Here is a 23700-nt window from a genome sequence, read left to right as displayed (position 1 = left end):
TGCTTAATTTCCCAGTGGAAAGGATACTGTGAGGTATCTGAAAACCTAGGATGAAATGCAGCTTTCTGTAAGAGGCCACCTGCAACCTCTCCTACAGTGAAAACACTAAATATGGTGTAATTGGGGTTGAGCAATGCTGCACCCCACTTTGCTGGCACAGGGGAGCTCTCCCCACTCTGGAGAATAATGCAACATACGGAAATTATTCCCAGATGATATTAGGAAGTAATAAACTCCTTAACATCCTTAATTAATTGTGGCTAAGTAGAGAGGAAGAAATGAGTTCCTGCTCCCAGTCAGCAGAAGATCTGGATGGAGGACAGCTGCTTGTGATGGGATTTGTGCTTTTGCCTTCCACTGACTGAAAATGGATGCATGCATGACACAGTAAAAACGGCAATTTACTGAACAAGGGCCAACTGAAAAGGGAAATATTTCTGGATTTGAGATGCTGCTTTCCTAATGTCATCAAACTGTCATTTTCTCAAGGTCAGAGGTAACATTCCCGCTCATTCTTTTTTTTTTTTTTTGTTTTGGTTTTTTTTTTTGTTTGTTTTGGTTTTTTTTTTTTTTGTTTTTTTTTTTTTGTTTTTGTTTTTTTTTTTTTTTTTTTTGTTTTGTTTTTGTTTTTTTGTTTTGAGGCAAAACTGCTTGCAAAATGAGTTCGTAATCTCCACATCAGCATCACTAAGAGGGAAAGGATCCAGGAGTTATAGCTGGAGGATATGAACTTCATTTCACCCCCTTTCCAAGGCATCTCCCTGCAAAAAAGGCAGGTCCCAACCCTGCAGAGATCTGTTTGTCAGGCTGGTGCAGACATGAGCATTACACTCCTCAAGGCCTTCTGCAGATTTCAAGGGCAACACTGAACATTGGTAGTGATGGCTGAAGTTCCTTTCTCCATCCCCTGATTCCTCATATCTCACAGACCAAACAGGAGGGAATGGGTATCTAAATAACTTCCTGGAGTGACTCATTTGGGGTGCCCCTATCAGCTGTTATTTCGGAAGAGATCAAACCAGCCTACTCATGAAGGATCAGGATCAGGGGATCAGGATGAAAGGAAGAAAAGGAGGGGAATTTGCAGAGCCCTTCGATTTTCCCTCTCTCTGTTGTCAGCCACTCCAACATCTCACAAAGGTGGAGGAGGGAGGAGTGAGGCAAGCCAGGACCAGTACTCTCTGATGGGATTGGTACAATACCAGACTTCATGCAACTGAAGAGCCTACCAAAACTTCTTGGAACCACTTGACTTCAAAACAGAGGCGATGTTCCCCACACAAACCCAAAGCAGAAGACCTGGGCAAAGCATTTCTTTCCCATCTGGTACTAAGGCTTGCAGGCTTTTCTAGGACCACTGTCAGGAACAGGGATGGGCATTCCTCTTTAAAACCACCTGGGATGTCTTGTGAAGCTGTGTTTGGAGTGAGTGGTGTAAATTTGTAACAGGATCTATCTCCCATATATCCCCTACAAACTCTGCCTGGACCCTGCTGAGCTCAGGGGTTTTCTTCTGTAGCATTTGTGGTGCACAAGGCAAGACCAGAGCCTCAGGTCTATTTTCACATCTTAAACATGATTAAATCACAGTGGAGTTAACACAGGTGAACAGATTTACAGCTGTAGAAAGGTTGGTGTCCATCCCACTGGGGGAATTGCAGGAAATAGCTCCTGGGAATGCCAGTGGTCACTACATTCATCCATAGACTCTAGGATGCAATCCCCAAGTTTTCTAGCAGACACAAGTATAGCTGGGCCTTAAAACCAGGGAATTTGGGCTTTGCTATCCCCTTGGCTCTCCACATAACAATTTCTTCAACTTGACTGTCTTGAGTTGCAATATGTAACCAAAAATGTATATTCTATTGAAATGGATGGAGAGATGTTTTCTTTATCTCTTGTATAACCCATTCCTCATAATTCCAGGGAGAGGAGGCAGATGTCTTCTGTTAATGTGCCAGCTTTAAAACCAGCTGGGGCAGTGTTTCTTTATCCCTTCCAGGCCCCATCCTCCCTCCAGGGGAATCTGCTGTTCATGGGCCATCGAGGCTCACTGCATGGCTGATACAATTCCAGCATCCCATTGGGAGAGGCTCCACCCAGGGGAGGACCCAACTGTTCCTACCTGGATAAAAACTGAGAGTCAGGAACATCAGCACAGCCTGTTTGCACTGGATTCCCAGAGGAAGACTGGACCCATCTCACCACCATTGGACATTCAGAGGAAAACTACATCCTCCTACAGGATCATCTCTATTCCAACAGAAACACATCTGTCACTCCAGGAGGACTTAATTGGGCTGCTCTCAACACCCTGACCAACAAGGTGTCTGGTTGTATTTCTGACTCTGTCAGTGTTTCTAGGGGGCTTTTTGTTGTTGTTGTTTTATTGGGTTTTGTTGTTGTTTTATACTAGTACATTTACATTTTTAATATTCCTAGTAAAGAACTGTTATTCCTATTCCCATACATTTTTCTGAAACCCCCTTAATCACAAAATTATAATAATTTGGAGGGAGGGGGTTTACATTCTCCATTCCAAGGGAAGCTCTGGGTCTCCCTGGAAGACACCTGTCTTTCCAAACCAAGCCACTGACCTAAACGCAGGCTGTGTCCAAGGATTTTGTTCAGCTTTTCATCCTGTCAGGCTGCAGCTTCCCAATCTCCCCCAGCACAGCCTGATGTCTCTTTAGAGGAGATTTCTCTCAAAGCAACCTCTCTTTTCTCTGTTTGACCAGCGAGCCTGCAGCTGCATCCATCCCCTGTTCTGACAGACCCAGCAGGGAAACAGGGGCTTGTCCTAAGCAGGAGTAGTGATGATGGTGATGATGATGATGAGTGGGGGTGGTGTGCAGCAGCTGCTTTTTGGTTGGGATAAAGAGGCTGGAAAATCATAGCCTGGCTGCCTCAGAAGAGATTAAGGGTGGATTCACATGAATGTACACAGACAACTGCCCTGCACATGGGGGCTGCCAGCCCAGCTCCCACAACACCCAGTACAGAGGGATAAACATTTGTAGGGATCCTGAAGAGGATATTTAAAAAAAAGCCAAACCCATCCTGGAATTGCTGTTTCTGCCCCATGGTTACATAAAGATGGCCAAGGTCAGTTCTAGCACTAATGTTCAGCTATCCAGTGAAAAGGACTCAGATTTTAGGGTTTGATCCAGGAGCAGATGCATTCATGCCTAACAGTGATGACAGCTTGCAGACAGTGAAAAAGATCTAGGTGAGGACTCCACACCAAAACCATCCACTCTGAAATTTGCTTAGAAATGGAAAAAGAGTCCAATGCACAGAAACCCCCTTGAGCACTTTTTAATTTGCTCATCAAGGAGACAAATTCTTACACCAAAAGAAGAATCTCTCTCAGACATGCCTTTTGTTTTCCAGCAGACAAGGCGAATTTATCTACCTTGGCAGGACTTTTAAAGCTGAAACCCTTTTTATTTGTGCAAACTGGAAAGAGAAGCAGAGCAGACTCACCAAACCTTTATTTGGATTAAAGCCCTTCTGGTCCTGTCCCTGAAGCCAGGTCAGATCCCTTTTTTTCCTCACATTTAATGATTTTTTGTCACGTGTGGTCCTGAAACAAAGCAATCTTTTTCACTTGTACTGTTGGAAAAATGCCCAACTATTCAGTTTACTCTCTCTTTTCTCTTTTTTGGGCATTTTTCGTATCCAGTGTATTGGGAGAAACTTGTCAATTTTGCTTCCTTATTTTTCTGGAAATCTTCTGGTTAATTTATTTTCCTGTATCACTTCATTTCTGTAACATCTGGACCACACAAGCTCAAAAGAAATGTTTCCACAGTAATTATCCCTATCATACTTGTTTACAATTTTTAATGCTATATTTTCAGGTTTTAATTGTCTGCTAACAAACACAGACCAAACTAGGAGTGGCAGAACACTGTTTAACAAAACTGAACACAAAATTCCTTCAAGAGCTTTTCAATGTAATGAGGGAAGTAAAAATATCCTAAACTGAGAGGTAGCTACAATATGTCATTTCCTTTTGCCTCCTGTTCATTAGCACAGCAATTTCTGTATTTCTGCATGACTTTCGCATTGGTTCACAGATTTCTTGCTCTGGCCTTTTGGGTGTTTTTTGTGCTTTTTTAAATGACACAGGTGGAGTGTTCCCTAAATACTTCACCATCTTGTACCAGGATGTTTTCTAATGCACTGACTTCCTGCCAGTGCCAGCATCTGCACCTATTTTTCATTTTATTTATCTTAAAAAGAAAGAAAAAATGCCAAAGAGGGCTACAGACTTATGAACACCCTTCTTTGTGCAGGTACAGTCTCATGCTGTGATGAAACTAATTCAGCAGTTGAGGTATTTAAGGTCTTTGTTTAATCCAGAAATCTGCTCAGGGTATTTGGACCCTGGATTACAGAAATGTTGGGCTGGAAAAGAGCATTTCACTCACCCCTCTGCCACCCATCAGACTGTCTATCTTATCCTTGAGGTATCTGTCTGGCCATCTGTCAGCTGTGAAGCTTCTTCTGTGCTTGGTGTTACCACACACTCCTCGAAAAAATGGGAGGATTTGTCCCAGGAGACTCAGATCATAACTGGAGTCCACACTGGACACGCATGCCTGATTTCTGTGTGACAAAATGGGCTTTGGAGACGTAGGCCAGGCTGGATGGAGCTTGGAACAACCTGGGATAGGGAGAGGTGCCCCTCTCCATGGCAGGAGCTTGGAATAAGATAGTCTTTAAGGTCCCTTCCAAACCATTCTATAATTCTTCGTATTTTAGGAAACTAATTTTGATCTAGGATTGTCCCATGTTTCTCCAGAGCTTGCACCATTGTCTGAAGAGAACCACTGTGTTCTCCTCACTCTTCTGCAGCAATGGATGTTTTTTAAATCAGGCTCAGCAGATAGAACTGCAAAAAGATGTCTGACCATCCAGATAATTCATTTTTGGCACTCCAACACCATGAGCCCAGCTCTGGTCCACAGCCCTCAGCAGCCTCCTCCTTGCCTGAAACCCTCCCAGAAAGTCTGCAATAATCTCTGCTCCTGTGAGCACCTGGCCCAGCTCACATCTGAATGGGAGAAAATGAACTGCACCAGGGATACCTCAGGTTAATTCGGCCTTTTCCACGCCTTTGCAGTTTCATCATTTAGCACTTTATTCTGCTACATATAATTACATAAATATATATTGGAGTCAGAAATATTTAGTTTGCACAGCAGATGCTGGCAGAGCTGCAGTCTCCGCCTTCATTGTCTGCTCCACCAAGTTTTGTTGCCATGGCTTTGCCACAACCACCCCAAATTTGTTGTTGTTTCCATCAATTTCAGGTGCCACATCTGTGTCACCTCTTGCCAACACCATCTCAACTCCACCTTCTATGTCTTTCCCATGCCCAATGTCTCTAGACTCCTTAAATAAACTCTGATATATAATTTCCTCTCCTTCAGTCATATTTAATTTAAAACTCCACTTCTACTTAAATAAAGAAGCTCTGGCTCCAGTTATGATGAAAATCCTCTTCCCATTTATAGTCTGATGTCCTATTCTCAGTGTCAGAGCTCTGGATCAGTTCCTGGGAGACTTTCCACTTCTCCATATCTTCCCACACCACTCACCATTTAACTCACATCTACTTTATCATTTACTCACCAGTTTCTTTCTGTGCTTCTGCCCTTAGTTATCTCCCTGACTGGGAAGAATATAGGACACACAGAGGGATGAAGAATAAAATATAAAAGAGAGAGAAAATTAATTTTAGACCAAAGTGGTGAGAATCAGGGTTTGGGGATATTTTGTCGTTGTTGTTTTAGTTTCTAATTTGGGTTTGGGGGTTTTTTGGTTTTTTTTTTTCTATAAATCTATGGCTGCTTAAGCAAACCTTCAGGAGTTCACATTCACACTGTGAGAAAAGCTAAATCATGAACATGCAGACAAACATCTGCTTCACCTCAGCATCACTGTCCCAGCTCAGCTCAGCAGTACAGAGCATAGGGAACGTGCTGCTCCTCCTCACAGACCACTGGCCAAGGAAAAGCTCAGTCACACCCACAGATGTCCAGGTACACTCACAAAATCCCAGACCGGGACACACTGAAGGCGCCTTCTCTCTCCTCTTCACCCAAATAAACCAATTCCTGACACCCAGCTTTAGAGATTCACTGTCCTACCTCCTCCATAAACATTTGCATGTGGACTATTCACCCCAGGCCCCTTCACAAGCAGCAGAAAGAAAGAAATCTGCTGGGTTTTCAATTTCCATTATCCCCATGTCGCTGACTGAAATGGGTCAAATGCCTGGTGACCTCAGATGCCTCCTTTCCCCAGGGCTGGGGGAAGCCAGGTTCAGGTGGAGGCGTGTGTCTGGCACCCCAGCTCCTGAGACAAGAGGGGATGGCTCCTACATGGGGGGGGTCTCATCTGCCAGAAGCCGAGCTAATTCAGAGATCAGCTTATGGGTGTTTTTTCTGCACTGAAACCCCCATAAGCTATCACAGGTATTGCAGACAGGGACAAACAAGCTGAGGACAGGATGGTTTATGGCTCTCTGTAAGTACAATAGACTGAATCCAAACGCACTGAAACCTTCATGTACTTTCCATGGGGTTTGAATCTGGTCTACAAATAAGGCAGAAGGACAGTGCTAATGACCAGGAACTGGTCAGCTGGAAGCTGTATAATTGAAATTTCTAATGAAGAGATTCGGTAAAAGCACCATCCTTTCCAATTTTACTACAAAATATATTGCAGAGAATCACCTTGCTTTGATGGGGGAGGCAGGGAGAAAAAGAGCTGCTTTCAGGAGTTTTTATTTACTTAAACTATGTTTTAACTGTTTTAATAAGAATGTCTGTAGTTGTCCTGACACCCTCCCCTGGCACGAGGGGGAGGAGGGACAGGGGAGCTGAAAAAGGAAGCTGGAGGATGCACGTTTTTTACTATTTCGCCCCTGTTGTAAATCAAAACATAAATAGCAACTGTTACTGTAAGGGTGGGAGGGGAAAACCTGGGTAAATTCAGCCCTCAACACGTGCACACTCCTTCAAGACAAGCAACAGTGACTCCTACAACTGCACTTGTTTCTGTGTTTTCCGTGGATAAGCAGGGCACAACCTTGTTCAAATCCCATTCACAGATCAGGGAAGGTCTCCATAAGCCTCAGTTGCTCTTTCTGTTCTTGACATATCAGCCCCAAAATGCCTCCCCTCTCAGGTTCTCCTCCCACCTCAGCTGTCCCTGACTTTTTGCTGCTGATTTAGGTGAGAAAGAGGAGCAGCCTTCACCAGCACACAGAAACTCCCCAGCAAAGTGAAACCACCACATCAAAAACCTCTTCGGAAGAAAACGTTTGGATCCAAGTGAAAAATTAATCATGTGTAGGTTTAGATTTGAAACAGAAGTTAAGCTTCTGCTTCTACCACAATCTGGAGTCAGGTTCCTGAGGATTTATGGCAGCAGATGGTCCCAAATCTTGCTCCCTCTGGGAATGTGACAGCCATCCTGCTGCTGGCTGTGCTGTCCCTGAGTATCCCTGGGGATTGTTACCTGCTGCTTACAAAATCATGGGGTCATTCAAAGACCAAGCTGAAGCAGGCCTCCACTTGTACCAAGGCAAAGCTGTGTCACACCTGCACGGCTCAGGAAAGACACTCCAGCTCTGTGTGAGTGTGTGTGAGCTCCTTCCCCATCCCTGGAATTGTTCCAGGCCAGGATCTGAGCAGCCTGGTCTAGTAGAAGGTGTCCTTGACCACCGTAGGGGGGTTGAAACAATCTTTAAGAAGCCTTCCAACTAAAACCATTCTGTGATTCAATGACTCTATGACAATACTGCTGCCACCCTTTAGTAATTCTCCCTCATTTACTTTTTCAGGTTTGTTTGTTTGTTTGTTTTGGGGGTGATTAAAAAATAAAATTAAGGTCACATATCTGCATTTTTTATAGATTAGGGGTTGAATCTCTCCAGCAGTCATTTAGCCCAAAGGAGGCAACTGCTGTTGTGTGTTTGATCCCAAGGAAAGAACCAGGCACAAAGTGATGAGTTACTGCGTCAATGAGGACAGACAGAGATAAAATATTCCCCCATTAAACCAAAGAAAAACCCTTGCTGTCAGTCCAGAGCTAGGAGTACATTTGTCAGAAGGGTTCCTTATTCACAAAAACCCAGAATAACTTCACAAAAAAAATTCCGCCAAAGCCCTACAATCAATCTGCTTTGAGAATCCTTTCATGCTCAGTCCCTGAGATGAGCTACACTAAATCCACACTCTCAGCAAATGGGTGCACTGACAGTGGTGTGACAGCCCTTCTGCCTTTTGGGATGGACTGGGCTTGTTTGCTTGTCCAGAAACACGTGGTGCAATGACATTTGAGGCAGGAATTGCACTTCCTGCCCTGGGTGGGCGGCTGCCCCGCAATAAAACAACCCAGTGTCATGACAGAGGAGGAATCTGTGCTTGACTTAGAGCTGTTCTTCAGGGTTTAAGCTGTGTGCTCTGCTCTTCCTGGATCTTCCAAATGCCTCATACTTCATAGAATCATAGAATGGTTTGGGTTCTAAAAGATCTTAAAGATCATTTGCCATGGGCAGGGACACTTCCCACTAGACCAGGCTGCTCCTGTACATTGCACTGACCCCCCACTGCTTCATCAGCCATAACTTTAGCACCAAAGCCCTTCAGTAACATGTGCCAGACCTAAACACAGCTGCATCTATACCCTAAACCTTCATCCTTCTGCAGGAGGGAGGCCTCTACAAGCTGTCCCCAGCCTCACACACCCCTCTCACCACAGACTTACCTTATACCTCCTTACCAGCACCTTTTCCTTAGGGTTTTTTTTTTTTTTTTTTCCACTCAGGTGTTTTCCTACCAGAGATTGTGGTCCTGATGAGTCTGAAGTCTAGCCCTTCTCAGCTCAGGGGTCCACTTCTGCAGACACACTCACACCCTCTCCCATGTTACTACCAGTGTCTGACATCACCTTTTCAAACCAGTTTCTAACATCATTTTCATGCCTTTATCAAACCTCTGAAATGGTTTGATAAAGCTGACCAACCATAATGGCTCATCCATAAGGTTCCCACATGTCATCATTCTGCCAACCAGATTTATCCACAGATCCACATCTTCCCTGATCATTATTGGCGTGGACCAACACCTTTCTGCACCACATGAAGATGTCATGTCATGTTTGGAAGTCCCAGGAAACAAATGAATGGAAATGCACAGATCATCTTTAACTAAATTCCTACAAAATACATTAACAGAGTTCAGAATCAAAACATCTTTGTTGCGGAGCAAAATATTTTCCGTTAAAGAACTTAAAAACTTGTGACCATGTTCTGTATTTTGGAAAGGAAAACACCTCCATTTCTCTTGTCCTCTAAAGCCATCTGAGCCTGTAAACCCTGATGCTTCCAGCCCAGATCCTGCTGTTGTAACACCTTACCAGGGAGCAGGGCAGTGTGTCCAGGACGAGCTGGAATCTTGCTACGCACAAGGCTGCAACATCTCCTTCTTTCTCCTTTTCTACTTTCATACGCACCATTATCTTTGCTAAGTTTGCTTTCACCCATATACATTGTAGATAAGAATGTATATGTATATAGAACTAACTTATTTTTTATGGGTTTATGTGCAGTCTCATCCGCTGCTCCTGTCAGGGGCAGTGTTAATTATGGAAACAGTCCTCCCACTGACATGTTTGCTGATAAGTATCACGTGATAAGTACAAAGGGTTCTTAATGTTACTTTTGGATTTCTTTAAGTATCATGGAAGATGTTCTAACTTTCTCCTCCAAATGTCACATCAAATACTTTCCTTTACCTACCCATGGTCTGGTAACCCTGGATGAAAACTGATATTTTTCATCACTGTGGGTGCCCTGTCTATGTCAGGAGACAATATTTTGGTAAATGAACACAGATTATTCATTAAAACCCCCTGGAAATGTCCAGGGCCAGGTTTGACATGGTTTGGAACAACCTGGTCTATGGAAGGTACCCCTGCCCATGGCAGGTGGTGGAACTGGATGATCTTAAAGGTCCCTTCTGATCCAAACCATTCTGTGATCTATGATTCTAAGAGAATCAGGCTGAATATGATGCATTGATGACTCCAAGATTCATCAGCTCCCTGTCCTCACTTGTTTATCAATCAGAACCATTTTTGTCTTTTGTCTAGGTATTTCCTTTGCAAATGCTCTATTTTGTGTTTCCTGCAGATAAGTGAGACGATCAGGAAAGGAAGATACACCGCTTCTCACTGAATGCCAAGCAAATTAAATGCCATAACAATTGAGGCATTTGATTACTGAGAAGCAATCCAGCCCAAAATGGGTCAAATGTGAGGTGGAAGTGACCATTTTAAAAAGAAATAAACCAGAGAGATGTCATGTTGAGCTTGTCCCCTGTACATCTCAAGGGTCTTTATGGCTCAGATAGATATTAAGAAATTCACTTTGAGAGATAATTGAGCCTAACACCCTCACTACATGTGGCACTGTGGTAACAGAGATGAGGCACAGTTTAGTGAAAGCTGCACCAGTTTCTTTTCATCTCACCCTGGGTGCATCCTTTAAAGCCATTAGCTTACCCCACTCAGCATTTCTGCCCCAAAGAAGCAAACACAGCACATGCTCTTAGGCATAGGTGGAAATAAAAATATCCCCAAAAGGGATGTCACCACTCTGCCCCAGAAAACTGCTTCAAAGCAATGGTGTCACTAAAAGCTAAAATACAGAGGAATTATCCTTTGCTAAGACAGCTAGGTATGATTTGAAAAGTAATTTGGGTCCCTTCCTCTCTCATCACTACAGTTAATAAATGTTATCTCTGCTGCTGGATGTGATTTGGCTGGTGGTGAGAGATGAAAAACCTCCAACAGGCCTCATAAATAACAATATTAACACAAAGAAGCAATGATGCAGATAAATCACAAAATCGACACAAACAAGCCATGATACAATAAAAACTCTGTGCAGTTGACTACAGAGAAGGGTTTGCAGTTTGGGCTGCCTTTGCCAATGTTTTCCTCCCAACCAGGAGCTGGATGCAAGGCAAGGAGACAAACAGAGAACAACAGCACAGGATGGAAGCAAACTGTCAGAGAGTGTTTGCAGGCTGCTTTCCCATGTCAATCACCAGCACCGTCTAGGGAAGGTTTCTGTGTGAGAACAGGCACATGAGCAACCCTAGGAGGGAATTGTGCAAAGCTCCTCGTACTTGGTGACTACAGGCTCAAGGCTCTGATTAATCTTTTCCATGGTTTCACACATACAGGTTTTGGATGGTCATACTCCTGTATTGACTTTCTCTTCCTTTCCTATTTTAAGAGTCACTTTCTCAAAGCTTAGGCAAAGAACAACACTCTGTTTACACAAATCCTGGCTTCAGCAAAATGAGAAGCAACAGCAGAACTTGCAGCCAAGTGTTTTAACTTGGATCCACAAACATATGCATTAAAAAGCCAAGAGCAGACTATCCCTCCTGGCAGAGCCCTGGAAGGTGCTTCATAGTTCGCCTCCCTCCCAGGCTGCTGCAGAGCTCTCTGCAATTAAACTCAGATAATAAAGAAGAAACCAAAAATCTGACATCAGAAGTCCTATTCACCATTATCACTTCCTTCAGAACAAAGTGGAAGGATAAACAGATACTATTCTGGAAAAGATCCCAAGGAAGAAAAATAAAAATTTGGCAGGCTGGGAAAGCTAAGCTGTTTCTCTTGTTCCCTCCATCCCTCCCTCTTTCCTTTGAGCTCTCCACTTCTGACAGGACACTGAGCCACATGCTGCTTCTGTGAGAAGCTCTGAGAGTTGACCAAGTGACTTTCTTTGAAAGGAAACACACTTGAGGCAGAAAAAATTAAAAAGCTAAGTTAGCTCCACCCTGGCAGTGCCATAACCCTCACAGCTCTCCTCGGGGTGGAAAAAAAAAAAGAAAAAGTTTCCCTAGTGTAGCAACATGAATACAAAACTAGCCTGGACACAGGGGGCTGCTGAGCTGCAGGCTGGAGGTTCAGGAGGGAGACCTGAATCTTCAATAGGACCTTGGAAAACAAATCATAAAATACATGTAAAAGTGAGGGGAAAGTCTAACTAAACTCTGCATTGCCTGTTCCAGTGCGACTGTGGCTTCATCTTAAGGCAGGGAGTCTTTCCAGGCCAAAACCTCTGCACAGGCTGAGCATCACTTGTTTAACTCACTTTATGTCCACACAGGGTTTGGCTAAAGAGCCATGTGAGGAAAACGAGGGGTGCAGCAGGGCTCAGGGAGCCATGGCAGCTAAAGGCTGGCAGACACCAAAGTCTCATGTCCAGCCGAGACAGCAAAAAAGAGGCAGAGGCAACAAGGGTTCAGCTTCAACTCTGATGTCAGGAGTTCAGGGAAGGGCAGCTCCATGGTGAACTCCAGGAAAGCAGCATTTTAGGGGGCTGGCTGATACTTCCAGCTGAATGTAGTCCTGCTCCACCACAACCAGGTGGGACAAGAACATCCTCGGAGCAGGTGCTCTTCGCAGGTCTCTCAACTCTGCTCCTAAAGCTCATTCCCCAGAAACTCACAATGCCTGGTGGCCTCGACTGGGATGTGAAGTCCTTTCTTCAATTAAAAAGGATGAAAAGAGAAATACAAAGAACCCCCAAAATAACCCATGCCTGAGGGGTCTCAAGGACTTGGCTCTTCAAGAATACAAAAGTTTAAACGTTGCCCTTTTCACTGCAAATAGTTGTGCTGCTCCCCCCGCTTGCCTTTTTTTTTTTTTTTTTTAATAACAAGTTCAGTGAAACTTTATCTCTTCCTGCCCTAGTAACCCTACTAAATAATCTGCTGTTAGCATGACTCAATTAAGTGGCTTTCAGCTGCTGAAGTCGTTTTTGATGGTTTTTTTTTTTTTGTTTTTGTTTTTGGTGGGGTTTTTTTGCTACTTTCATGGCAGCGGGGGAAAAAAAAAAAAAAAAAAAAAAAAAAAAAAAGCTTTTCCCCTTTGAAAAGTATCACACTCCTGGAGATAAAAGTACAGCGGAGAAGTTGGTTTACTTGCCTTGTAGTTGCAATTAGGTAGGACGCGATTACACCCAGGGGGTTAACTCCATTCGGGTTCAATGTGCACGGAGGGAACTCGGCCGGGCTGGGGCCCGGGTCCCCTCCTCCGAAAGGAAACGCAGCTCAAACACTGCGGAGCGGAGGAGGGAGGGATGGAGGCCGCTCATTCCTCTCTAACTGCCCAAACCTGCTCTCAAACTTCCCGCAGCTCCTGTTTCTAGAGCATCACAAACTCGAGCCCAAAGTGATACACCCCGCCGTTGAGATACAGCATCGCATCTAAAACTACACTTCCCGTCCGGTTGTCTTATCACATACTGCTGTAGCCATGAGACACCTACAAATCAACGCCGAACCCCGCAGGAGACAGGGGTTTCCCTCTACATTTCCCCCAGTTTGTTCACTCTGCTAATTAAAGCTCTTTGTAGTCGGTTTTCATCGTGTTTCTCACTTTCCCCTTTTCTCTCTTATATGAAGACACACGGGAGAAAACAATGCTCTTTTTTAAAGGCAGGAAAATGTGATGGCGAAACCACAAACACTCAGTAGAGACATCAGGTGGAGAAGTTGAAAACAATTTATACTCTTACTTAAAGAGAAAAAAAGATAAAACAGTAAAACACAACTCTCCGGACAAATGCCACCTTCAAAATCCCGTGACGGCAGAGCCGACGGCTGCAGCGGAGCGCCCAGCGACAGGGAAATGCCGACAGCACCAAGCAGTGCCCTCAACTTTCCCGGTGCTGCTGCGCAAGTTCTCCCTCCGGAGGTCCCCCCCGGCCCTGGCACATCGCCCTGCAGCGGGACACCGTGCCCGCCCCTGCCCGGCCCTGCCCGCGCATCCCCGGTACCTGCTGCCCGCGCCGCGCAGCGTGCCTCGGCTCCGTTCTGCCCCTTCCGCCTCAGCTCGGCTCAGATCAGTCCAGGTCGACTCAGTTCAGCTCGGCTTGGCTTGAGCCCGGTCCCGCCCGGCGCGGTTCTGCCTGACTCGGCACAGCCCGGCTCGGTTCAGCCCGGCTCAGCTGAGCTCCGCCCGGCACAGCCCAGCACGGCACAGCCCAGCCCAGCCCAGCCAGGCACAGCCCAGCCCAGCACGGCACAGCCCAGCCCAGCACGGCACAGCCCAGCCCAGCAAGGCACAGCCCAGCACGGCACAGCCCAGCACGGCACAGCCCAGCCCAGCACGGCACAGCCCAGCCCAGCACGGCACGGCTCAGCTGAGCTCCGCCCGGCACAGCCCAGCCCAGCAAGGCTCAGCCCAGCCCAGCACGGCACAGCCCAGCCCAGCAAGCCTCAGCTGAGCTCCGCCCGGCACAGCCTAGCCCAGCCCAGCCCGGCACGGCACAGCCCAGCACGGCACAGCCCAGCAAGGCTCAGCCCAGCCCGGCACGGCTCAGCGCTCCCGCCGCCCCCGCAGGGAAGCAGCGCACCCGGGGCAGTCCGTCGCCACCACCGGGGCTGCCCTTGCCGCTTCTTCCTCCTCGTCGTCCTCGGCAGCACCCCCCTGCCCGTCCCCGGGTGTCCTCTCGTGTTTGCCCCCGCACATCCCGATCCCAGGGACTGGGAGCTGAGCATCGTGTCCATCCTGCACAGGACTCGGCCTTAGGGCTGGCCGACGAGGTCCCTGTTGCCGACAGGGAAAGGGTGGCTACAGGGAAATTCTCTCCCAGAATAATGTAATAGGACAGCCTGATTTTTTTTCCAGGCTGCAAAGCGTTGCTGTCGTTGCTGAGGGGTGCAGGGGGAATATCTGCAGAGAAGTCCTTTCCTCGTTTGTCTCTCCTGTTGTGTTCTGTTCTTGGACATAGGTGTTAGAAACCTCAGACCAGCTTGTTGTGTGGAAGAAGGATGGGCAATACCTGTTTGGTGAACCCCTTTCACCCTTTTGAGGGTGTCAAAAGTGAGTTTTGCTCAGGATTTTCTCTGGGAGACCTTCTCAGCTCCACAGGAATCATGATTTCCTTCTGTGCTGTCAGAAAAGGTGTGATGCTGGTGGTCATAGACGGGTGGATCTGGAGCAGGAAACTGGCCCAGGAATGTGGGAGAGGAGCCACAAGAAGGAAGGGAAGCCCCAGAAACGTGCTAGCAAGGGATCTGGAGAGGACAGTGGGAAATTCCGCTGTCTTCCAGGGCCACACCAGCTCTGTGAGACTTGTGGGCTTTGCTGACAGGTGATCAATATGAGGTTCTTCAGCTGAAGAGGTTCTTCAGCTCCTTTGTGTACCCACAGAAAATACGAGGCCACATTCAGCCACCTTCTGTGGCTGCAAATGCTCCAGTGAAGAATCTCAAATAGTGTTTCTCTAAAAGGCCAATGTACAGAACAGGACACCTGCCAGTTCTCTGAAAAACGTTTTGTTTGAGATCACCCAAATGAGGTGTCTAGAAATTTAGAGCCTGTCAGTGTTCACTTTGAGCAGGCTGGGATGGCCCTTTGAATATTATTGTGGTTATTTTGCCCTTGATGCTGATCTCTGAAATGTAAATTATCCATTAAAATAAAGAAAAGAGAGGCAAGGCAAAGAGAAAGGCTGCTGAGATTTTGGAAATAGGGGAGAATTAATTACTTTCAAAGAGTGGTTCTTTCCTGTTTTCTAGGACAATTAGAGCTGACTGCAATACCTGTTCCTGTCACCGGCAGGAGAGAAAAAGACATTTCATGAGGCAGATGATTTTGCATTTCAGTTGCTCATACCCTATTAACTTACACATCCATCCTTCCTGTCTGCATCAGGGACCATTACACCAGGCTGTTGGTACCAAAAGTATACAGAATATGCTCTTTCACCCCAGCTGAAGGAGAGCCGTAGGTAATTAAAACTCCATGTATTCCCATCCAAAGCTTAAGTTTTCAGCTTTACTGCTTGCTGATGCTGTTGCTGAAATTCACACAGGAATCTGATGTTTAGAGGATCATATCCACCTGCACTTAGGCTGGGTGCAAGCTTTGGGTGGTGTACTGGTACATCCCCAGATGGGATGCAACCCCATGGTCTGTCCCCCATTCCCTGACCCCATTGCTTCAGTCACACAGATCAGATCCCATCCCTGGAAGTGTTCAAGGCCCAATCGGATGGGGCTCTGAGCAACCTGATCTAGTGGAAGGTGTCCCTGACCATGGCAGGGGGTTGAAATGAGATGATTTTTAAGGTCCTTTCCAACCCAAACCATCCTAGGATTCTGTGTCAGAGCATGACACAGCGGGTGGTTACATGAGGATCACTTTGCCTATAGGAACTTGGAAGATGTGCAAATATTTAGGCTCAGGATTACTGTCCATGTATCACACAGAAAATGGTGCACCAGGCCACTTACCTCCAGTCTGGAAGAAGAAGGTTTGAGCCTCCATCCTCCCACAACAAAACATTTGACTGTGCAGCAATGAGATCTCAGATCAGGGAAAATTGTTGGCAAGACAAGCCAAGGATCCCATCGCCTGCTGCAAGGGAACATAAATCAACACGAGCCCTTTCTGAAGGGGCATTCACCCATCTTGTCCCTCCAGACCTCTGGTGACAGTTCCACACCTGCCTGCCACAGCCTGTCCCAAAGTTTTCCTTCACTGCCCTTCTTGTGTAACTTAAACCTTCCTTGCTGGGATTGAAGCCCATTTCTTGTTATGGGATCACAGAACTAGAGGATGGTTTGGATTGGAAAGGATCTTTAAAGGCCATCAAATTCCCTGCAATGAGCAGGACATCTTCAACAGATTTGAACAGAATTTCCATGTCTTTCCACTTTTTTTTTTTTTTTTTTTTTTTTTTTTTTTTTTTTTTTTTTTTTTTTTTTTTCCCCACAGCAGCTTTTTATCATATTTAAAAGCTCTGTGGTCTGGGAGGCAGCTGCCATATCAATTACCCAGACTCAGGATAATTATGTAGCTGACACAGAGCTTCCACTGAAACATGCAAGTGCTGTGCATTGTTATTGTCATTTAATTTGACTTGTACAACTAATCAGGCGTAGCCTTCTACAAGACAAGGCCACTCCTGTGGGTGGAGGTATCTGGAAACCAAAAGCTCTTAAAGCTGCATCTTTCTGGTGGAAAATATCACCACAAGCCATCGTGTTTTCTTTCCTGTATTTGAAAACCACCCACATTTTCAGTAAGAAAAAAAAAAAATCCTAAACTGATTGAGCATTTTGCCTGGGCAGTGGGCCTTTCTGAGGAGTTTAATTCCTTAAATATTTGGTCTCAGTTGTTTGTTTTTTTAAGGGTAATATTTGTAATTTATTGTTAATTTAGAGGAGGAGCTAGGCAAAATAACAAGGGAATATATTCAATAGCTGCTGTGAATACAAATATAATATTCCTCTTGTTCTGTGCTTGGAATTAATTGAAACGAATGAATTTATGTGTTTAGAAAAAAAATAATAAAATATAGCAGGTCAAGTAATTTTCAGTTTTCGGTATTTTTGTTTCTTTTTTCTTTCACCCTCAAAGTTTTCTATTTCTTTTCTATTATAGAAAAATAATTTCTATTTCTTCCATGAGCGTGCACTGTATGTTACCATGACGTTTATTTTACATTTCAGTCTCTCTTCTAGCAGTGATTAAAAAAAGAGCTTAGAAAGGAGCAGAGAGGTCCCTTAATCTCTTTTACCATACAGCAAAAGATCCAGCACTTCCCAAAACCCTGTTCCCATGAGATGTCAGCGCAGCTGGAGGTTACACAATTCCAACTCAGGAGTTCCCTGGCCTGCCCAGAAGAGGACAGGAAATGCAGTGAGCAAATAAAGCCGCTTGCAAAATGCTGTGTGACGATGCCCATCTCCCAGAAAACAAACATTGGGTAAATCTTTCTACAGGATCCAGCCTGACTTTACTTCCTTGGAACTCCTTGACTGGAGATATGTGTTGTCCCTTTCAAGCTACAAAGATAAATAAATCAACTGTGATGCTGGTCCTATCACTGGCAGTGTTTAAACATCCTTCAGGTTTTTACTCTCATGCCAAGGATCAACTGAGCATATGGTGCTAAATGTGTTTCCAGCCCATAAAGTTTGCTCATCTGTGATTTTCTAAAGTTTCAAAGCTTTTTATCTGTCATTTTGGGTTCACTACTCTGGTTTGTCTGCTGCTCTCAAAATAATCAATGTAAGCAGGTGTATAAATTGTATTTTAGGGCACAGGTTGAGGGAGGCCAAGCCTCTGCCTGCCTTCACCTGGTGATTTCCACACTCTACCTCCCTCCTGTCTGTCCCCTGCCTCCCCACTCCAGACTGTGGCTTCCTCACTTTGCTGACTCAACCCATCATCTATCTCACAGAGCTCTCAGCCAGAGCAGCAAAACAGCCTGGGTGTAAGAAACACAAGCAAAGCAAAAGTGAAAAAGGAAAAAAGAATCTAACAAAAAAACCAAAAGAAAACAAAACAAAAAAAAACAACCAAAAACAAACAAACAAACAAACAAAACCAAACAAAGACAAAAAATCCAAAACAAAACAAAAAAGGGTTGCCTTTTGCCTGTGAGAGACATTGTTTTGGCCTTGTGAAGGGCTGGGTGATCACAGTGATGGGGGGAAAAAGGTGGAGGGGTGGGAGTGGGTGAAAACCTCCAATTTTCCAAAAGGTTCATGGTGTGTGAGCTACACCCCAGGTGACACTGCATGAGAGGTGAGCTGCTCTGAAACTGCTGGAAAAATGCAAAGTCACTTGTGACTGAAAGCTCCTCTCTTGTCCTGGAGAACAGTCTCCTATTGCTTGTGTGAAAGCAATATCCCCCCTCTGACTTCAACAGACACACCACCCCTAATAATTCTCCCTTGAAATGGAGATCATGGAAAGCCGTTCCAAGCTTGGACCAGACAGTCCTCTTGACTATACTTGGAGACAAAGTGCCTGGTCTGAGGGCTGCATGACCATTTCTGTGTCTTTTGGTGACATAAACTAATCACAAAGGCAACTCTGAAGCAAAATCAACAGACAAAAATCAGCCTAGAAATCACAGAGTCACAGAAAGGCTGAGCTTGGAAGGCACCTCTGGAAGTCACCTTGTCTAAGCTCTTTTCTCAAGTAGGGCCACAGAGACCTGACTGCTCAGGACCATGTCCAGGCAGCTTCTGAATGTCTCTCCAAGGATGGAGAGTCCATCTGAAATGACACTGGCTTCTTTTTGTTGTGTGTTTATACATCCCCTGTCTTCCCAATTATAGGACCTTTTAGTTTTATTTGGAATCAGTAGAAGGCATTGCCCAGGGAGGTCACAGAGGTTAAGAGATCTGCAAGATTTCCAGTACGCTTACATTTATCTTTGTAATCCTTTTTACCCCTCTAGAGGGTACTCTAAAGGCAAGATGACTGAGAGGCTGATTTTTTTTTATTTATTTTATATTTTCAGTTTTAGATTTGGGTGTCTGAATTTTGTTCCTTTCTGCTGACAACTCACACCATGGAGTCCTCCCATGACTGAGGTCTGTGCCAAGACTGAATCTGCAACATAAGTGAAATCTGAAATGAACATCACGGCTGGAAGGTGCTGCTGATGCTTGCAGAGATGGGACAGAGGTTCTTAGAGTAATTTCCTTCAAACTAAAAGCTGGTAAGGGCTCTTGCATTTGATGTAGTGAGTGTGCACTCACAGCAGGTTTGAAAACTCCTCCCAGGAATCCAATTTTTTAGTTGTTGTTGTTGTTTAATCTGTACATTAAAATGTACAATTTCAGCAGACATTCAGTTGAAATAGTTTGCCAGAAAGAGCAATAAGACACCAAATTTGGATCTGCCCATCTCACGTGATGGTCAGGAGGTGGCAGGTTTTGCCTGATAACTTTGACTCTGCGCTATACACTGTAGTAAATCAAAGCAGTTTATCATTCATAATTGGGAAGTGCTGAGTGTCCAATACAGAAATCCCTTGTGCAAGGTCCTAAAAGGGACCAACTTCTAACAGCAAATAATCTGGGTGGGGAAAGATGGAGAGAATAGGATGTTTAAGGAAAGACCAAAGCTTTTCATATCCACTATATTAATAACTCCTAGTCTTTAATGCATTTATCCTTACTGATCCTGAAAAGGATCAGCCTTCCCTCTTTTACAGACAAAGGATCGAAGCCTCAGGGCACAGAAAGGCAGTGTCTGGCTCTTGGGTAATCAGGCACACATCTCCACTTTATCAGCCCCAGGACATTTTATTTTTCCGGTGTCTTTTGCCCTTGGACACATCTGTAAGGCATGGGGTGAGGAGCTGACAGGTCAGGGATGACAGGATAAATGTGGAGACTTGTCCCACTGGAGACAAGTCCAGTTTCCTGAGGTGTGGCGTAAGTTAATGACAGAATCCTGGAATGGTTTGGGGTGGAAAGGACCTTAAAGATCTTTCCACCCCCTCTGCCATGGACAGGGACACCTTCCACTATCCCAGGTTGCTCCAAGCCCTGTCCAACCTGGCCTTGAATACTTTCAGGGATGGACAGCCACAGCTTCTCTGGGCACCCTGTGCCAGGGCCTCACCACCCTCTGCTTAAAGAATGAGGGAAAGTTCTGCAGATGGTGAAGATTCAGGAAAAGGAAGAGCTGATTTAGCAAGGGAAAAGCTTGAGAAGATGTAGCAGGAGCTGGTAGATGTGCCCACAGCACTGATGAAGATGTAAGCACCAAACCCTTCACTGAAACAACATCAGGTGCTCGTCAGAGGCCTTCACACTCTCGGTAGTGCTTTTTCCAAGAAAGGCTTTGAGACAAGTCATCAGTAGTTTAGGAAATGGGTCTTTGAAACTGAGACAGAGTTTGGAAGGTGCTAACCCTGGCTCAGCCCATTCTGCCTCCCCCAACCCAACACAGAGTGCAGAGCAGCCCCTTCCTTGCTCCACGCCCATCCCGCTACCTCTCTGTATGCTGGGGCTGTGCTGGCACCTTCTTGGTGCTGCAAAATGAGCTTTGATCTGCCCTCTCTGTTTGCTTTTTCAGTGCCACCCCTCAGCTGGGACCAGCCACCCAAACCTCAGCCCTTTCTGTGAGTTTTACCTCTCCTCTGCAACCCACCATGGGCAGCTCAGAGCCAAAGATGATCTGGGAGGGTGCTTGTCTTATTTCTCTGAACTCTCTCTGTGTTCCTCACACGTGCTCACTTATTAATTCTTGTGAAGTGCCCCGTTCACAAGAAACGAAGGCACTGCCAGACAGAGTTGTTTCCCAGTGAAATTTTGCTAATGATGCGTTGTTCAGCTGAGTCCTGTGGTCTGCACGCTCCCTTAGAGTTTCCCAGAAATCATCCCTCTCTGCTGCACAGTTAACGTAAGTCAGGGTGAGCAGAGGCTGCTGACGGTAACATTTCAGACCTGACCTCTGTGTGGTGAATATTTTGGGTGAGGAGTGGGCCTGCTGGCTTGTTTTCTCTTAGTGGTTAAGGTGAAAGGTCAGAAGGTTTTCTCAGTGCTATGAGAATGTCTGACATGAGTGCATTTACCATCAGGGCTGGCCGGTGGAAACATACCAGCATCTGGTTAATGAAACCATATTTTAACATTAATTACCCAGACTCAGGGTAATTATTATTAAGAAAAAAAAGCTCAAATGTGCCCTGAAATTTTAATAGATTCTGTAACTCTGCATCAATTGATTCTGTGATTCTGTGTTGAGAAGGTAGAGGTTGGTCATAGGTTGGACTTGATGATCTCAGAGGTCTTTTACAGCCTAATTGGTTCTGTGATTCTGTGATACTTTGTATTCTGGCCATAAAATCTCCAAATGATGGCTTGCCACAGTAACCTCAGTTCCCTGGAAGACTCTGGGTGTCCAGGATACTTTTGCCATTAATGGTCTCAGCTTTGGGACATAGAGACAAAATTGACTCAATTTACAGCAGCATGGAAAAGAACAAAATAAGATTATGTCAAATGTGTCACCTTCCCTCTGAAAACCAAGTGCCCTGAGACCAGCTCTGGCAGCCAGGACAGCTGGGCCTCAGAGATAGATGGTCCAGAGTTCTCAGCTAGGCTCAGGAGGAGGCAACTGGGGCTATGTCCTGAGCAATTCCAGCTTTAGGAAAGCTGAAGTTAAAATAAACAATGATCCTCTCTGTCAGTGTCCACAGTCAACTGATTATAACCCACCTAGGTGCCTGCAGCATTGCTAGCTGGAGTAGAAATGGGGTTTCAGCAAGAAATTCTAAATGAGAGATTTCCAGGCATTTCATGACTGTGGTGCTCCCTGTTCACTATTATTTTCCTACAAATGGCTGAAGGCCACTCCATCAACCCCTTTGAAGCATAGCCTGGTGTGACACTCACGTCCACTGGTGGCCAGGAGGTATTGCAGTGTGGAATATTTCAGAATATTCCAGAAGTGCGAAATATTTCAGAAGCACTGAAACCTCCACGCTCCTGTTAGGACACCAGGGGGAGAGGAAAAAGGGGAGGAAATGAAGGACAGATTATTGCTGCAGGTGACCTTTAGTACCCTGTCTAAGCCATGGGAAGAGCTGAAGCCTGTGAGGGAAGCACAGAAGAGCTCCTGTACAGGAGGTGAGGGTTTGGGGCAGCACCCAGCGGGGACACTGCCGTGGGCAGGTGTGAACACACAGGCTGTCACCTCACTCGGGATGGTTTCGGGTATGCCGGTGCTGCTGCCCTCAGCAGAGTGCAGAAACACCTGAGCTCAGCTGAAATGAGCTGTTGTAGCTGCTCAGGGAGCTGCTCTGTGACAGTGCAGATGTGGAGAAAGGGCTGGTTGATCACAGGTATCTGTCTCTGCACTGTATCACAATCTTTGTATATTGTCACTACGGCAATGAAAATGCGACTTTGGGATAACCTAACAACTGGCTGCAAGTACTGTGGACCCCTGACATGGAAAAAAAAAAAAAAAAAATCCTGGGCTGTTTCACTGAAAATCTTGGAGGTATTTTCCAGCCTTAATGATTCTGTCTCTCAGTGCTCTTGTTGTATGTTGGTAACAAATGAAAGCCATGATATTGCTGCATTATCTTCTCTTTCTGGAGAAGGTCAGGACCTGAAAGGTGATAATATCCCAGAGCATCCTTCCTGTAGGATATCTCCTAGCTGTGCTCTAGGGGTCTCACACATTTACCCCAAACACACAATCCTGAAGCTTTCATTTATTATTGAAAGTAGGTCATCACGGTGTCAGCGCAGGCTGTTTTGTCTCTGGTGGATTTGAACATTTTGCTTTCCAGACAATGACAAATACATCTGTATATGAATCATTTTCTACCTCCAGCTTTTTCTGATTCTTAGAGAGTGCTCTCAGAGAGGATTAGGTGGCTGGAAGCCTGCTTGGCAGTGCCTGCTAATAAGAGGAGAAACAAAAGATGGAGAGGAAAACAAAACTACAATCTGTTCGTTGCTTTCTGATCCCAGGTGGTTGATCCTATGATTTCCTTCAGGATACATAAGAAAAAGCTCAAACATGCCCTGAAATTAAATTACTGTATTATAGAGGGTCCCCCACACAGGAGTTTAGTGCAGCACTCCAGTTGTACCTGAAATCTATTTTGAAGGCTCAAGTGGGACTTTGGTGATAAGAAGGCTTTGTGTTTTATCTTCCAGTACAGCCTTACAGATTTGGACTTAATCTGGATGTTGTGTAAGGCATCAAGGTGCTGTACCACTAAATGTAACAATTGAAACCAGCAATTCTTTACACTGGTGCCTCTGCTTTGCGCTCAAATGCTCTTATAATTTGTGAGCACTCTCCTGTGCACAGTAG

General features: G+C 45.3%; 1 protein-coding gene across 1 annotated transcript in view; it reads right to left on the bottom strand.

The window, feature by feature from the left end:
• Positions 1-14095, bottom strand: part of PRKCQ (protein kinase C theta) — a 54690-nt gene extending 40595 nt beyond the window's left edge. The window contains exon 1 of the mRNA XM_066318855.1: positions 13883-14095. The gene's annotated coding sequence lies outside the window, so the exon portion shown is untranslated. The remainder of the gene's footprint in view (positions 1-13882) is intronic.
• Between the last annotated feature and the right edge of the window lie 9605 nt (positions 14096-23700).

Source organism: Sylvia atricapilla, chromosome 5, assembly GCF_009819655.1.
Source record: "Sylvia atricapilla isolate bSylAtr1 chromosome 5, bSylAtr1.pri, whole genome shotgun sequence".
Lineage (NCBI taxonomy): Eukaryota > Metazoa > Chordata > Aves > Passeriformes > Sylviidae > Sylvia > Sylvia atricapilla.
Note: the sequence above shows the minus strand (reverse complement) of the source record. Positions and strands in the feature narration are given on the sequence as shown.